This window comes from Coregonus lavaretus (assembly GCF_964263955.1).
Source record: "Coregonus lavaretus genome assembly, contig: HAP1_SCAFFOLD_735, whole genome shotgun sequence".
Lineage (NCBI taxonomy): Eukaryota > Metazoa > Chordata > Actinopteri > Salmoniformes > Salmonidae > Coregonus > Coregonus lavaretus.
Genome location: NW_028165729.1, coordinates 217,571 through 234,035, shown reverse-complemented (window position 1 = coordinate 234,035; position 16,465 = coordinate 217,571). Strand labels below are relative to the sequence as shown.

Genomic DNA, 16,465 nt, shown 5'->3' with positions numbered 1-16,465 from the left:
TGCTCTGGTCTCCACCCAACTTCCCAGGGAAATCGCGGTCTTTTTCCTCATTATACTAAAGTTTTCAGTGAGGAAACATAACTGCATCACTCTCGTGATTATTTCTCCCCTTTTTCAGGTACGTTATTGATATAAAATGAGTTGCTAACATGTCAAGAGAGTTTAAGGTATGTTTTAGTAACATCTTGAGTAAGTTGGAGTTAAGTTGGAGAGTAATAGGTGCGTGTGAGTGAAACCTGCTCGGTTGCAGCGAAGAATAGCTTCGTACTGAGAGTAGCTGCCATTTTATGCTAATTGTGAATGAACATGTGCGCTGTTAATAATATATTTTGGGGTTATTTGTATAATGTGTTTAGAATACTTTGTTGACATGGTTGATAAATGTAGTTATGGGTTACTGAGCTAAAGCTACTTTGTGTTTGACAGTTATATTGAAACATTTGTATATGTTTTAGTGAATTACAGTTTATGCTGTTGTGACTTGAATAAGCTTTGTACCCTACAAAACTATCTAGTTCCTGTAGATCTGTTGTTCTGTAAAATGTGATATTTTTGTAAAAGGATTATACTAAAGTTTTCATTGAGGAAACATAACTGCATCACTCTCGTGATTATTTCTCCCCTTTTTCAGGGGCGTAACACTGGCTGGCTGGTGCTGCCGTCCTAGAGCGGGGCGATGGCCAAGCTGATCCTAATTAGGGGGGATTATGGTCTGGCTCCCTCAATAGAAGGATAGAGACAATGGTGGCTGGTAGTTTATGGGGCAGTGGTGAACAGTAGGGCTGGGAATTGCCAAGGACCTCACGATACAATATTAACATGATACTTAGGTGCTGATACGATATGTATTGCGATTCTATATGTATTGCAATTTGATACTGTGATTTTATTGCAATTTGATGTTCCAAACATATTGCTCACTATATATCTGCTGCAAAGGGACAAGAGAGAGCCAGTAAAAATCTAGTTTTGAAGATAAAAGTGCTCAAAACATGTTGGCACATCATTTAAAACATTGAAAAATAATATGGAGAACAAGCTTTAGGATGAGAAATACCAGAGTTTTCAACATAGAGATCCTATTAAATTACATATTAAATTAGAGTATTCAAATTCCTAATTCTATGGTTTTCAACTTGACCATAGATGCAGTAAAGGAGTCAATGGAATGCAGACGTTGCATTGACCACATTCAACAAATCTGATCCAACAAAGTGGATATTCATCAAATCCGTCATGATTTATGAAGTGTAACAGGCCCACAATGTGCTTACTTAAGTCCGATTTGGATAAATGTGTCTGTTATCACTGCATACCATGTAGAAGTTGTCCCTTTTCAGGTTTAGAAGAAGTGACTGCTAAATGCTAACTCCCGTTCGTGTAAGCTTGTTAGCATACCTAGCATACAGAAATCGTTGATGGTAGTCAAAGTCGTTTCTAACTGTAATGCATTTGATTGGTAACGATGACATGAATATGTATTGGGGTTGACATCCATACAAACATTATACTCCAATTTCTACCTCAACATAGTGTGAAATACACATATAAACAATAGGCTAAATTATCCAGAGCGACTTGTAAGCGCATACACTTTTCTTCCTGGTCCCCCATGGGAATCGAATCCACAATCCTGGCGTTGCAAGCGCCACACTCTACCAACTAAGCCACATGGGATCAATGAGGAGGGCAATGAGGAGACTCAGGATCTTCCCCCACAGCCCTTTCCCACACAGCCCTTTCCCTCACAGCCCTTTCCCTCACAGCCATGGCAATTCCTTTGTTTTGGTTGAGTTCGATTAACCTCTTTACCGCATCTATATCGCAATGATGTCATAAAGGAGGGTGGGGTGACATGCTAGTTCTCTTCACCTAGGTGACATGTTGGATGCCCTCTATGACATCATAGACCACTGTATGGCACAACATTCCTATCAAACATTCTTAACACCACAACTCACCTATCTCTGTACAGAGTAGTTGCTTTTTTAATTTTACTGATTGAGAGATGGCTTTGTACTCTTCCAGTATTAAATTGTTGGTATATGTAATCTTGGCATTACACATTCTGGACGGCAAGGATTTTCGGGATAACCTGATGCCCCCCATGGGCATTTGGCAGTGGGCCAGCATGCCTCACATTGAACTGAACACCAACACCATCAACTTCCATCAACGACCCTGGACCACACAGAACACCAACGAGACATTATGGAGATGGATTGGGGGTAAGGCCCTGCGACAGACTTGTGTCCTATCCAGGGGGTGTACATCAAGCTGCCTCATGCTACAAAAACAGGAGATAGGCTCCTGCCCTATGGGCCATTGTGGCTTCGACAAGCCCACCACCACCCAGACCAGAAACAGTATTGACCAGAAATACAGAGATGTTAGTGCTTTGCACCAGACAACCAGTGATTCTACGGCCAGCCGCAGAACGCGTCGCCCCCGAGTAGCTGAGCTCAGGAGTAGGGAGAGAGCGGGAGCAAGTGAGCTTGTGTGGAAGAAGACCAACACCATCAACTTCCATCAACGACCCTGGACCACACAGAACACCAACGAGACCACTGGACACAGTTTGCACAAGTGCACCGGAGAGGCTTGTGTTATGGTCAGCTTGGAACCCACTGCTACCCGGGTAGCTACAAACAACACTAACCAACTCAGTGGCCTTGTCGTTAGCGTGTCCGCCCTGAGATTGGAAGGTCGGGTGGTTTATCCGCGGTACAATCATACCAAAGACTCTAAAAACGGGACCCGGTGCCTCTCAGCTTGGAACACATTATGGAGATGGATTGGGGGTAAGGCCCTGCGACAGACTTGTGTCCTATCCAGGGGGTGTACATCAAGCTGCCTCATGCTACAAAAACAGGAGATAGGCTCCTGCCCTATGGGCCATTGTGGCTTCGACAAGCCCACCACCACCCAGACCAGAAACAGTATTGACCAGAAATACAGAGATGTTAGTGCTTTGCACCAGACAACCAGTGATTCTACGGCCAGCCGCAGAACGCGTCGCCCCCGAGTAGCTGAGCTCAGGAGTAGGGAGAGAGCGGGAGCAAGTGAGCTTGTGTGGAAGAAGACCAACACCATCAACTTCCATCAACGACCCTGGACTACACAGAACACCAACGAGACCACTGGACACAGTTTGCACAAGTGCACCGGAGAGGCTTGTGTTATGGTCAGCTTGGAACCCACTGCTACCCGGGTAGCTACAAACAACACTAACCAACTCAGTGGCCTTGTCGTTAGCGTGTCCGCCCTGAGATTGGAAGGTCGGGTGGTTTATCCGCGGTCCAATCATACCAAAGACTCTAAAAACGGGACCCGGTGCCTCTCAGCTTGGCACACATTTAGGAGATGGATTGGGGGTAAGGCCCTGCGACAGACTTGTGTCCTATCCAGGGGGTGTACATCAAGCTGCCTCATGCTACAAAAACAGGAGATAGGCTCCTGCCCTATGGGCCATTGTGGCTTGGACAAGCCCACCACCACCCAGACCAGAAACAGTATTGACCAGAAATACAGAGATGTTAGTGCTTTGCACCAGACAACAAGTGATTCTACGGCCAGCCGCAGAACGCGTCGCCCCCGAGTAGCTGAGCTCAGGAGTAGGGAGAGAGCGGGAGCAAGTGAGCTTGTGTGGAAGAAGATGGTGGAAGTGATTAATGGGGCAGAAGAGAGGAGGATAGAGGCTGCATGCTGCATGTTTCTGGCTCTCTGCTGCTGGTTGTACGGAATGGGCCTGCTGCTCACCATCAGTGTGAGAGAACTACTGCAGGTAATTGGATGTGAAAGAGAGATTAGGGGTATGAGGGGGTCTGAGAAAGGCTTTAAGAACAACAATAGAATAGGTCCATATAGTGACATTTACCCTTTGTAGTTATATATATATTGCCTAAGCTGACATACAGTATTACTTACATGTCACTGTAAAGACTTAAGAAATCACCACATTGTTATCAATTCATTTGACCTTGGAACATGAATTAAAATATGGTTTTGTTTTCCTAATAAGACTAAGTTTATTTTATTTCCATAGATAATGGTCGCATTAGAGCTCCATGGAGATGAGCAAAAGGAGAGAGGAGCTGAGAGGGAGAAAGACAGCTGTAAAGATGCTCAAACCGCTCCAGTGTTGGTGACCACCCGTGGTTCAACTAAGAAGAGAGCCCGCCGCCTCCGCCGTCAGTCCAACAAGGGGAAACACTGAATAACGTGCCCATACAGGACATTGTTCATTTGCATTCCAAATAATACAATATCATATTTTCTAATAAATGATACTTGTTTTAGCATCATCTGTTTCTCAGTTCTTATTTTGTTATAGGAGTAGTTTGAAGAGGTTTGAAAATAATCACGAAATGACCACAAAATGACCACATAATGTAAAAAGTACAGTAGCCATTTAGAATATGTAAAACAAAATACCACAGAAAGAAATAAGATATTTCAGTTGATTTATAAAACACAACAGGGGCTTATACATGCTTATAACAACTACCAATGCATTATACCTGAATGCTTTAAGTAAAGTTTTACCGTCATATACAGCTGAAGCTGAAATGAAAGCCTTTTTAGATTCACTGTTGTTGCCCATCACCCTGTGCTGGGGTTTTGAGAGAGAGAGAGAGAGAGAGAGACAGAGAGAGAGAATCTAAAAAGAATCTAACTGTCAGGGCCCAGGTCTGCAGCACCCGGCCTCACCCTACTAGAATCTGAAGTCAAATGTCTTTATGTTTGCTGATGATCTGGTGCTTCTGTCACCAACCAAGGAGGGCCTACAGCAGCACCTATATCTTCTGCACAGATTCTGTCAGACCTGGGCCCTGACAGTTGCCAGGACCACAAATACAAATTCCATCTAGACACCGTTGCCCTAGAGCACACAAAAAACTATACATACCTCGGCCTAAACATCAGTGCCACAGGTAACTTCCACAAAGCTGTGAACTATCTGAGAGACAAGGCATGAAGGGCCTTCTATGCCATCAAAAGGAACATAACATTTGACATACCAATTAGGATCTGGCAAAAAATACTTGAATCAGTTATAGAACCTATTGCCCTTTATGGTTGTGAGGTCTGGGGTCCGCTCACCAACCAAGAATTCACAAAATGGGACAAACACCAAATTGCAGAATTCTGCTAAAATATCCTCTGTGTACAAAAAAAAACACAAAATAATGCATGCAGAGCAGAATTAGGCCGATACCCGCTAATTATCAAAATCCAGAAATGAGCCGTTAAATTCTATAACCACTTAAAAGGAAGCGATTCCCAAACCTTCCATAACAAAGCCATCACCTACAGAGAGATTAACTTGGATAAGAGTATATGGATGGTGTTAAGAGATAGATGGGAGGTATTGAATGGAGTTGAAGGATGGGACTAATAACAAATAACAACAAATAATAACAAGATAACTAATAATGTAAGCATACTGTGTCCATAATAAGTATATAGGTTGTATGTTGGGAGCTTTTGGGAAAGAGCACAGTTAGAAAGATATGGCATATAGAAGCAAACCGGATAGACATCATGAAAATGATCGGAGAGGTTGAGAGTAGAAGAAGTTCAGGAGCAAAAAACTAAAAAAACTAATAAAATAGAATTATTGTAAAATTGACTGTGTCCATAAGGTGTAGATAGTAAGTATAGGCTGGAAGTAGAGGCCTGGGCATTGTTGTTCACTAATTTACCCCAAGTAGGGAAAGGATGGCGGGGTTGAAAAGTAATAAAGGGGAGTATATATATATAAAAAACATGGGGGATTGGAAGTGATGCAGACAATTACATTAATAGAAGTTACAATCTATCTGCAATATTAAGCTGATCTACCCCCTGAAAAAAAAAAAAAAAAAAAAAAAGAAACTTGGAGAAGAGTCCCCTAAGTAAGCTGTTCCTGGGGCTCTGTTCACAAACACAAACAGACCCCACAGAGCCCCAGGACAACAACAACAACACAATTAGACCCAACCAATTCATGAGAAAACAAAAAGTGAATTACTTGACACATTGGAAAGAACTAACAAAAAAACAGAGCAAACTAGAATGCTATTTGGCCCTAAACAGAGAGTACACAGTGGCAGAATACCTGACCCCTGTGACTGACCCAAACTTAAGGAAAGCTTTGACTATGTACAGACTCAGTGAGCATAGCCTTGTTATTGAGAAAGGCCGCCGTAGGCAGACCTGGCTCTCAAGAGAAGACAGGCTATGTGCACACTGCCCACAAAATGAGGTGGAAACTGAGCTGCACTTCCTACCCTCCAGACAAATGTATGACAATATTAGAGACACATATTTCCCTCAGATTACAGAGATTCACAAAGAATTCGAAAACAAACCCATTTTTGATAAACTCCCATATCTATTGGGTGAAATACCACAGTGTGCCATCACAGCAGCAAGATGTGTGACCTGTTGCCACAAGAAAAGGGCAACCAGTGAAGAACAAACACCATGTAAATACAACCCATATTTATGTTGACTTATTTTCCCATTTGTACTTTAACTATTTGCACATTGTTACAACACTGTATATATACATAATATGACATTTGAAATGTCTTTATTCTTTTGGAACTTCTGAGTGTAATGTTTACTGTTAATATTTATTGTTTCTTTCACTTTTGTTTACTATCTACTTCACTTCACTTGCTTTGGCAATGTTAACATACATTTCCCCTGCCAATAAAGCCCTTAAATTGAAAAATTGAAATTGAATTGAGAGAGAGAGAGAGCAGAAAAGCCTGGACCCTCTGTCAGTTCAGTGAAGCAAAGAGGAAGGGTAACACAAGCCGACATGGAGAGGATTCGTTGGAAGACACACACACACACACACACACACACACACACACAAACAAACAAACAAACAAACAAACAAACAAACACAAAAACACACACACACACACACACACACAAACAAACAAACAAACAAACAAAAACACACACACACACACACACACACACACACACACAAACACACACACACACACATAAACACACAGGAATACACATTTACTCGAAACACACATCACGCACCCTTCAACATCCACAAAGCTTGCAAACAACATGTGTGTGTGTGTGTGTGTGAGCTGAGGCTGTGGGCCAGTGGGAGTCAGCAGAAGGTGAGCAGAGATAAGGCTGCATGATTGTGACTGTGTGTCAGAGGGAATCTGCACCGTACACCACACAAACTCACACACTCCCTCCCCTTCTCTCTCTCTCACCCCATCTCTCTCTAATGCCGGAGCTGTGCCAGGGTGCTAGGGAAAAAGCATGGGTGTGTGTATGTGTGTGAGTTGGTCTGAGTCAGACCTTGCCCTAGCTGACCCATGCCTTAGACAGTGACGGTCAGTGGCCACGTCAGGCCTCATTCTGCCCATCCTTCTTAAAGACTGACTGGCCACAAGGCATTGGACTGGGCTCTGCGTGCTGGCTCACTGAAGCAATGAAGCAATCAGGAAAGGGAAAGGAGGATGGTTGGGAGGACTGCAAAGAAGGGCGTCCACATGAGCAACACACCTGCAGGCAGCATGGCTGAATTATTTAGCCAACTATTCATTGTGTCACTACATAGAGAGAGAGGGAGAGAGAGAGAGGGGGGGGGGGGGGGGGGGGGGCGGAGGGTGAAAGAGGGGAAGGGTGAGAGGGAGGAGAGAGAGAGGGGAAGGGAGAGAGGGGAAGGGAGAGAGTGAGAGTAAGAGAGAGACAAAATAGAAGAGAGAGAGAGAGAGGCTAGAAGGAGAGGAGACAGGAGAAGAGAGGAGGAGAGGAGAGGTGGTATGTTTGTATGGGTGTATCGTGATCTCTCTGCTTTCCAGATTACTGCTGCTACATTGTGTTTAAGAACAGCCATCCCAGGTGTATACTAACTGCCAAAGCCAGTTATCTGAACGACCTAAGCGGGTGACTATTGACTGTTTGTGTACCTTCCTCTAGTGCTGAGTCAGATGTTCCATGGTTTCCAGGCAGTCTCAAGGGAGGTCTGTCCCCACTGCTGCCCCCTACAGGGTTGGAGTAGAAACACACTGCACCACCATGCCTACAGCAGCCTGCCAGCAGCCTTCCAGCAGCCTGCCAGCAGCCAATCAGGGCCAAAGAATCTGTGGCCATGGCAAGCGTTGCCGTGGTCTCTGTTGCTATGTAATTAAGTGCTGTTTGTACGAGATTTCTGCACCTGAAGTGGGTCAGAGTAATTTTCATGCGGAGATGTGTGTGTGTGCGCGCGCGCGCGCGTGTGTGTGTGTGTGTGCACGTGTGTGTGTGTGAGAGAGAGATATAGAGATAGAGAGAGTATTCAAGAGTGAGTGATGAGTGTTTGAGAGCAGGTTCTCCAGGTTTGTGAGAGTGTTTTCGAGCTGCGTAGGAGGGTTACAAGCAAAGAGAGAGTGGGAGACAGAAAGGACTAACATCATACCATGTAGCCAGTTTCACTATATATTCAAAGCTATGGGGAAAACCTGCAACTCCACTGCAGCCACTGCAGTAGCTCCCCTGGAGCGAGCAGGAACAAGAACGATCTAAAATAACCAGCAATTAATTAGTCAGTCAATGAATGACTTAACTCAGCTTTGTTCTCCTCCCTCTGTGTCCAGCCTCAGGCTAGGGAAGACTATATAGCACCATACACACTTCTACTCTATACACACTTCCATACACACTTCTACATTACACTAGTACTCCTGTACTGAGAGCCAGGGCACAACACATCTATACAGATTGAGACAGTTTGCTACAGCAGGAAAATAATCCTGCAGCAACAAGAAATGTGAATTATTATGTGGATTATAATTAATGGACATTTTTGTAGGGGTTGATACATTTTTCTTGAAGGAAAATCATGTCTGAAATTTCAATGTGGAAAGTTCTCCTGGGACAGGGTGATCAAATTAAGATCCTACATCTGTAGCAGCACTCCATGTTCACTTGTCATACTCATTATCACAGCATCCTCTTAGAAATGTACTGAAAGTATGATGAAACAGGTAGAACACAGTACCGATGCACCTTATTAGGTTATATAATGTAGCTTTATGTGTCATTGGAGGGTAGAACTCATATTCACATTTTGTCAAAAGTGTGCACACTATCATTTCTCTCCTCACCTGGTAAGGAGGTACAGACGTGAGCAGCCTTAGAGTTTTATAGTGGAATAGGGTACTGTACACTCTTAGAAAAAAGTGTTATATCTTTAACCAAAAATTGTTATTCGGCTATGCCCATAGAATAACCCTTTCAAGAACCCCTTTTGGGTTCCATGTAGAACCCTTTCCACAGACGGTTATACATGGAAACCAAAAGAGTTCTACCTGGAACCAAAAAGGGTTCTACCTGGAACCGAAAAGGCTTCTCCTATGGGGACAGCTGCGGAACCCTTTTGGAACCCTTTTTTCTAACAGTCTAGGGGTAGAGTAGGGTACAGCTGCAGAATAGGGCAGAAAGTGGGTGGGTTGTCCTACCTGTGTTGCCATGCTGGATCTTCCCGTTGCTTATCTGTTTGAGTCTCTTCTGGTGAGACTTGCCGTTGTAGTGTATCTGGGCCTGGGCTGGGGAGTTGAGCTGGATGTTACACACGTCACACAGTGTGTAGCTACGCTGCTTCCTCTCCCTCTTGGGCCTGCTGTGGTCAGAGGAGGGCAGGGCGCCCCCACCTGGTCCTGGCTGCTCCCCCAGGACTACCCCCTCCTCCTGGGGGTCACAGCACGCCTCGCTGTCCAGGGTCAACCCCACCCCCACTCCTAAACCGTTCCTGTCCTCCTCCATCTCCAATACAGAGGATGGGCTGAACGGACGCTTCATTCCTGAGAGAGGAGAGAAGGATTTGTTATTGATTGTGTCGTTAACCTTTGTTTTGAGAGGTAACTTGACAGAGAACACATTCTCATTTACTGCAATGACACGATGAAGAGTTGCAGGGAAGAGGGGAGAGAAGAGGACAGAGATGAGAGAAGAGAAATGTGGAAAGAGAAGAGAGGACAAAGAAAAGGGATAGAGATGAGACAAAACAGAAAGAATGAGAGAGAAGGTATAGAGAACGGACCAGCGGGGATAAGAGGTCAGAGGTGAAGGATCAGGGATCAGGCCAGTCCTAGGCTTATGTCCAGCGCCAGTGGATCAGAGAGGCAGTGCTCTGTGAGTCTGAGGTTCCCAGTATCACAGTGGTATAACGGTGTGTTAGAGCACAGACGTGTGCTGGGAACAATGGAGCCATCATGGTATGCTATCCTCTGCCCGCCCCGCCTCTGCACAAAGCCCACCTGTTAAACCCGATTGCCCATAAAAGACAGGGACGCAAAAAGAGCCCATATTCAGAGGGCTCAGTGTAGGTGCATGTGGCATCTGATCCTAGGCCTGTCTGAAGTAAGCCCTGGCTGTCATCACTCACACACACACACACACAGAGACATACACTGAGTGTACAAAATATTAAGAACACCTCTTTCCATGACATAGACTGACCAGGTGAATCCAGGTGAAAGTTATTGATGTCATTTGTTAAATCCACTTCAATCAGTGTAGGTGAAGGGGGTGGGGGGGCAGTTTAAAGAAGGATTTTCAAGCCTTGAGACAACTGAGACATGGATTGTGTATGTGTGCCAATCAGAGGGTGAATGTGAAAAACAAAACATTTAAATGGCCCAACAGACATCCGGCCAATTTGACACAACTGTGGGAAGCATTGGAGTCAACATGGGCCAGCATCCCTGTGGAACTCTTTAACACCTTGAAGAGTCCATGCCCCAAGGCTGTTCTGAGGGCAAAAAGGGGGGGTGCAACTCAATATTAGGAAGGTGTCCTTAATGTTTTATATACAGTGGGGGGAAAAAGTATTCAGTCAGCCACCAATTGTGCAAGTTCTCCCACTTAAAAAGATGAGAGAGGCCTGTAATTTTCATCATAGGTCAGTATGATCAACTATGACAGACAAATTGAGAAAAAAATATCAAGAAAATCACATTGTAGGATTTTTTATGAATTTATTTGCAAATTATGGTGGAAAATAAGTGTTTGGTCACCTACAAACAAGCAAGATTTCTGGCTCTCACAGACCTGTAACTTCTTCTTTAAGAGGCTCCTCTGTCCTCCACTCGTTACCTGTATTAATGGCACCTGTTTGAACTTGTTATCAGTATAAAAGACACCTGTCCACAACCTCAAACAGTCACACTCCAAACTCCACTATGGCCAAGACCAAAGAGCTGTCAAAGGACACCAGAAACAAAATTGTAGACCTGCACCAGGCTGGGAAGACTGAATCTGCAATAGGTAAGCAGCTTGGTTTGAAGAAATCAACTGTGGGAGCAAATATTAGGAAATGGAAGACAAACAATCTCCCTCGATCTGGGGCTCCACGCAAGATCTCACCCCGTGGGGTCAAAATGATCACATGAACGGTGAGCAAAAATCCCAGAACCACACGGGGGGACCTAGTGAATGACCTGCAGAGAGCTGGGACCAAAGTAACAAAGCCTACCATCAGTAACACACTACGCCGCCGGGGACTCAAATCCTGCAGTGCCAGACGTGTCCCCCTGCTTAAGCCAGTACATGTCCAGGCCCGTCTGAAGTTTGCTAGAGTGCATTTGGATGATCCAGAAGAGGATTGGGAGAATGTCATATGGTCAGATGAAACCAAAATATAACTTTTTGGTAAAAACTCAACTTGTCGTGTTTGGAGGACAAAGAATGCTGAGTTGCATCCAAAGAACACCATACCTACTGTGAAGCATGGGGGTGGAAACATCATGCTTTGGGGCTGTTTTTCTGCAAAGGGACCAGGACGACTGATCCGTGTAAAGGAAAGAATGAATGGGGCCATGTATCGTGAGATTTTGAATGAAAACCTCCTTCCATCAGCAAGGGCAGTGAAGATGTAACGTGGCTGGGTCTTTAAGCATGACAATGATCCCAAACACACCGCCCGGGCAACAAAGGAGTGGCTTCGTAAGAAGCATTTCAAGGTCCTGGAGTGGCCTAGCCAGTCTCCAGATCTCAACCCCATAGAAAATCTTTGGAGGGAGTTGAAAGTCCGTGTTGCCCAGCGACAGCCCCAAAACATCACTGCTCTAGAGGAGATCTGCATGGAGGAATGGGCCAAAATACCAGCAACAGTGTGTGAAAACCTTGTGAAGACTTACAGAAAACATTTGACCTGTGTCATTGCCAACAGAGGGTATACAACAAAGTATTGAGTAACTTTTGTTATTGACCAAATACTTATTTTCCACCATAATTTGCAAATAAATTCATTAAAAATCCTACAATGTGATTTTCTGGATTTTTTTTCTTCTCATTTTCTCTGTCATAGTTGACCTATGATGAAAATTACAGGCCTCATCTTTTTAAGTGGGAGAACTTGCACAGTTGGTGGCTGACTAAATACTTTTTTCCCCCCACTGTGTGTGTGTGTGTGTGTGTGTGTGTGTGTGTGTGTGTGTGTGTGTATATATATATACATACATATACACACACACACACACACAGTATCTCACAAAAGTGAGTACACCCCTCACATTTTTGTAAATATTTGAGTATATCTTTTTATGCGACATCACTGAAGAAATGACACTTTGCTACAATGTAAAGTATTGAGTGTACAGCTTGTATAACAGTGTAAATTTGCTGTCCCCTCAAAATAACACAACACACAGCCATTAATGTCTAAATCGCTGGCAACAAAAGTGAGTACACCCCTAAGTGAAAATGTCCAAATTGGGTCCAAAGTGTCAATATTTTGTGTGGCCACCATCATTTTCCAGCACTGCCTTAACCCTCTTGGGCATGGAGTTCACCAGAGCTTCACAGGTTGCCACTGGAGTCCTCTTCCACTCCGCCATGACGACATCACGGAGCTGGTGGATGTTAGAGACCTTGGTTCCCTCAATGAACTGTAGCTCCCCAGTGCCGGCAGCACTCATGCAGCCCCAGACCATGACACTCCCACCACCATGTTTGACTGTAGGCAAGACACTTGTCTTTGTACTCCTCACCTGGTTGCCGCCACACACGCTTGACACTATCTGAACCAAATAAGTTTATCTTGGTCTCATCAGACCACAGGACATGGTTCCAGTAATCCATGTCCTTAGTCTGCTTGTCTTCAGCAAACTGTTTGCGGTCTTTCTTGTGCATCATCTTTAGAAGAGGCTTCCTTCTGGGACGACAGCCATGCAGACCAATTTGGTGCAGTGTATGGTCTGAGCACTGACAGGCTGACCCCCGACCCCTTCAACCGCTGCAGCAATGCTGGCAGCACTCATACGTCTATTTCCCAAAGACAACCTCTGGATATGACGCTGAGCACGTTCACTCAACTTCTTTGGTCGACCATGGTGAGGCCTGTTCTGAGTGGAACCTGTCCTGTTAAACCGCTGTATGGTCTTGGCCACCGTGCTGCAGCTCAGTTTCAGGGTCTTGGCAATCTTCTTATAGCCCAGGCCATCTTTATGTAGAGCAACAATTCTTTTTTTCAGATCCTCAGAGTTCTTTGCCATGAGGTGCCATGTTGAACTTCCAGTGACCAGTATGAGGGAGTGTGAGAGCGATGACACCAAATTTTAACACACCTGCTCCCCATTCACACCTGAGACCTTGTAACACTAACGAGTGAACATTTTCACTTAGGGGTGTACTCACTTTTGTTGCCAGCGGTTTAGACATTAATGGCTGTGTGTTGAGTTATTTTGAGGGGACAGCAAATGTACACTGTTATTCAAGCTGTACATTCACTACTCTACAATGTAGCAAAGTGTCATTTCTTCAGTGTTGTCACATGAAAAGATATACTCCAAACTGCTACAGACCTATATCCATCCTGCCCTGCCTTTCGAAAGTATTCGAAAGCCAAGTTAACAAACAGATCATCGACCATTCCGAATACCACCGTACCTTCTCCGCTATGCAATCCGGTTTCCGAGCTGGTCACGGGTGCACTTCAGCCACGCTCAAGGTCCTAAACGATATTATAACCGCGATTGATAATAGACAGTACTGTGCAGCCGTCTTCATCGACCTGGCCAAGGCTTTCGACTCTGTCAACCACCGCATTCTTATTGGCAGACTAAATAGCCTTGGTTTCTCAAATGACTGCCTCGCCTGGTTCACCAACTACTTCTCAGATAGAGTTCAGTGTGTCAAATTGGAGGGCTTGTTGTCTGGACCTATGGCAGTCTCTATGGGGGTGCCACAGGCTTCAATTCTTGGGCCGACACTTTTCTCAGTGTATATCAATGATGTCGCTCTTGCTGCTGGTGACTCTCAGATCCACCTCTACGCAGACGACACCATTTTGTATACATCTGGCCCTTCATTGGACACTGTGTTAACAAACCTCCAAACGAGCTTCAATGCCATACAACAATCCTTCAGTAGCCTTCAACTGCTCTTAAACACTAGTAAAACTAAATGCATGCTTTTCAATCGAACGCTGCTAGCACCCGCCCACCCGACTAGAATCACCACTCTCGACGGGTCTGACCTAGAGTATGTGGACAACTACAAATATCTAGGTGTCTGGTTAGACTGTAAACTCAACTTCCAGACTCACATAAAGAATCTCCAATCCAAAGTTCAATCTAGAATCGGCTTCCTATTTCGTAACAAAGCCTCCTTCACTCATGCTGCCAAACATGCCCTCGTAAAACTAACTATCCTACCGATCCTTGACTTCGGCGATGTCATTTACAAAATAGCCTCCAACACTCTACTCAGCAAATTGGATGTAGTCTATCACAGTGCCATCCGTTTTGTCTCCAAAGCCCCATACACTACCCACCACTGTGACCTGTACGCTCTTGTTGGCTGGTCCTCACTACATGTTCGTCGTCAAACCCAATGGCTCCAGGCCATCTATAAATCACTGCTAGGCAAATCCCCGCCTTATCTTAGCTCATTGGTCACCATAGCAGCACCCACCCGTAGTCTGCGCTCCAGCAGGTATATCTCACTGGTCATTCCCAAAGCCAACACCTCCTTTGGCCGCCATTCCTTCCAGTTCTCTGCTGCCAATGACTGGAACGAATTGCAAAAATCTCTGAAGCTGGAGACTCTTATCTCCCTCAATAACTTTAAGCATCAGTTGTCAGAGCACCTTACCGATCACTGCACCTGTACACAGCCCATCTGAAATTAGCCCACCCAACTACCTCATCCCTATATTGTTATTTATTTTGCTCTTTTGCACCCCAGTATCTCTATTTGCACATAATATCTTGCACATCTAGCATTCCAGTGTTAATACTATTGTAATTATTCTGCACTATAGCCTATTTATTGCCTTACCTCCATAACTTGCTACATTTGCACACACTGTATATATATTTTCTGTTGTATTTCTGACTTTATGTTTTTTTTTACCCCATATGTAACTCTGTGTTGTTTTTATTGCACTACTTTGCTTTATCTTGGCCAGGTCGCAGTTGTAAATGAGAACCTGTTCTCAACTGGCTTACCTGGTTAAATAAAGGTGAAATTAAAAATTAAAAATTAAAAAAATATAAATAAACTCAAATATTTACAAAAATGTGAGGGGTGTACTCACTTTTGTGAGATACTGTATATATGTGTATATGTTTGGGAGGGAACAGCTATGTGTTTGATATTTTCTAAGAAGTGATATGTGTCCCTAAAATAACTGGGGTGCTTAGTGGAGAGGGGGTTGATATAATTAAGATGTTGTAGGACTCACTGTTGCAGTCAGAAACCATTTCTCTTCCGGGGGGAACCTCAACGGGAACTATCCAGGTGTCTGGTTCTTTGTGTATACACCCACTCAATTGGTTGGCACTTAAAATAGCCTTTGGGGGTTGAGTAGTCAAGTTGAAGCCGCAGTAGCGAATTTACTTGGCTTTGACGGCATTCTCGGTCTTCTTGGGGAGTAGCACCGCCCGGATGTTGGGTCCTCGTCGTTACGGAAGGCCAGCTGCAGGTGACAAGGGATGATGTGAGTTTTGGTGTTAGCTTCACACGCTAACGGCGAAGCTAACGGCGGAGCTAACAGCTAATACCGGAGCAAACAGCGAATCAAACGGGCCTGGAGGCCATTTGTGGTCGAGGCGAGAAGGGATACAGCTACGTCCGTGTTTGGTTGTATTTGGAAGGGACTAGTTCGCTTCATGTGGACTCTTCATTTGGACTGGACTGACTGACTCGACATGTAGGCGGGGCTCGGGAGCTTCAGAGCTAAGGGCAGGGCTACAGATTAGGTGTCCCTAAAGAACCGCTTGTCTAACAGTAGTTCCGCATTACATTAATTAATTTGCACTCAAGTTTTATTTATTTTTATACTGTGTATTCTCCGTGTAAATTCATGTACCGTACCGAGACGCCCGTACCATTTCGGTTCAATACAAATACATGTACTGTTCCACCCCTACATCCAACTGTAATCAAAATTGCCACAGCCATAGTTTCAGTAAATGTGATTAGTATATGTTCTCCCTTTCATTTTTTAAAG

General features: G+C 44.5%; 1 protein-coding gene across 1 annotated transcript in view; it reads right to left on the bottom strand.

Annotated features, from left to right (window-relative positions):
* LOC311115536 (ras-related protein Rab-5C-like) overlaps nt 1–16,190 on the bottom strand; it is a 34,999-nt gene extending 18,809 nt beyond the window's left edge. Inside the window, exons 1-2 of the mRNA XM_084190689.1 lie at nt 15,698–16,190; nt 9,471–9,812 (exon numbers count right to left, since the gene is read on the bottom strand). The gene's annotated coding sequence lies outside the window, so the exon portion shown is untranslated. The remainder of the gene's footprint in view (nt 1–9,470; nt 9,813–15,697) is intronic.
* Between the last annotated feature and the right edge of the window lie 275 nt (nt 16,191–16,465).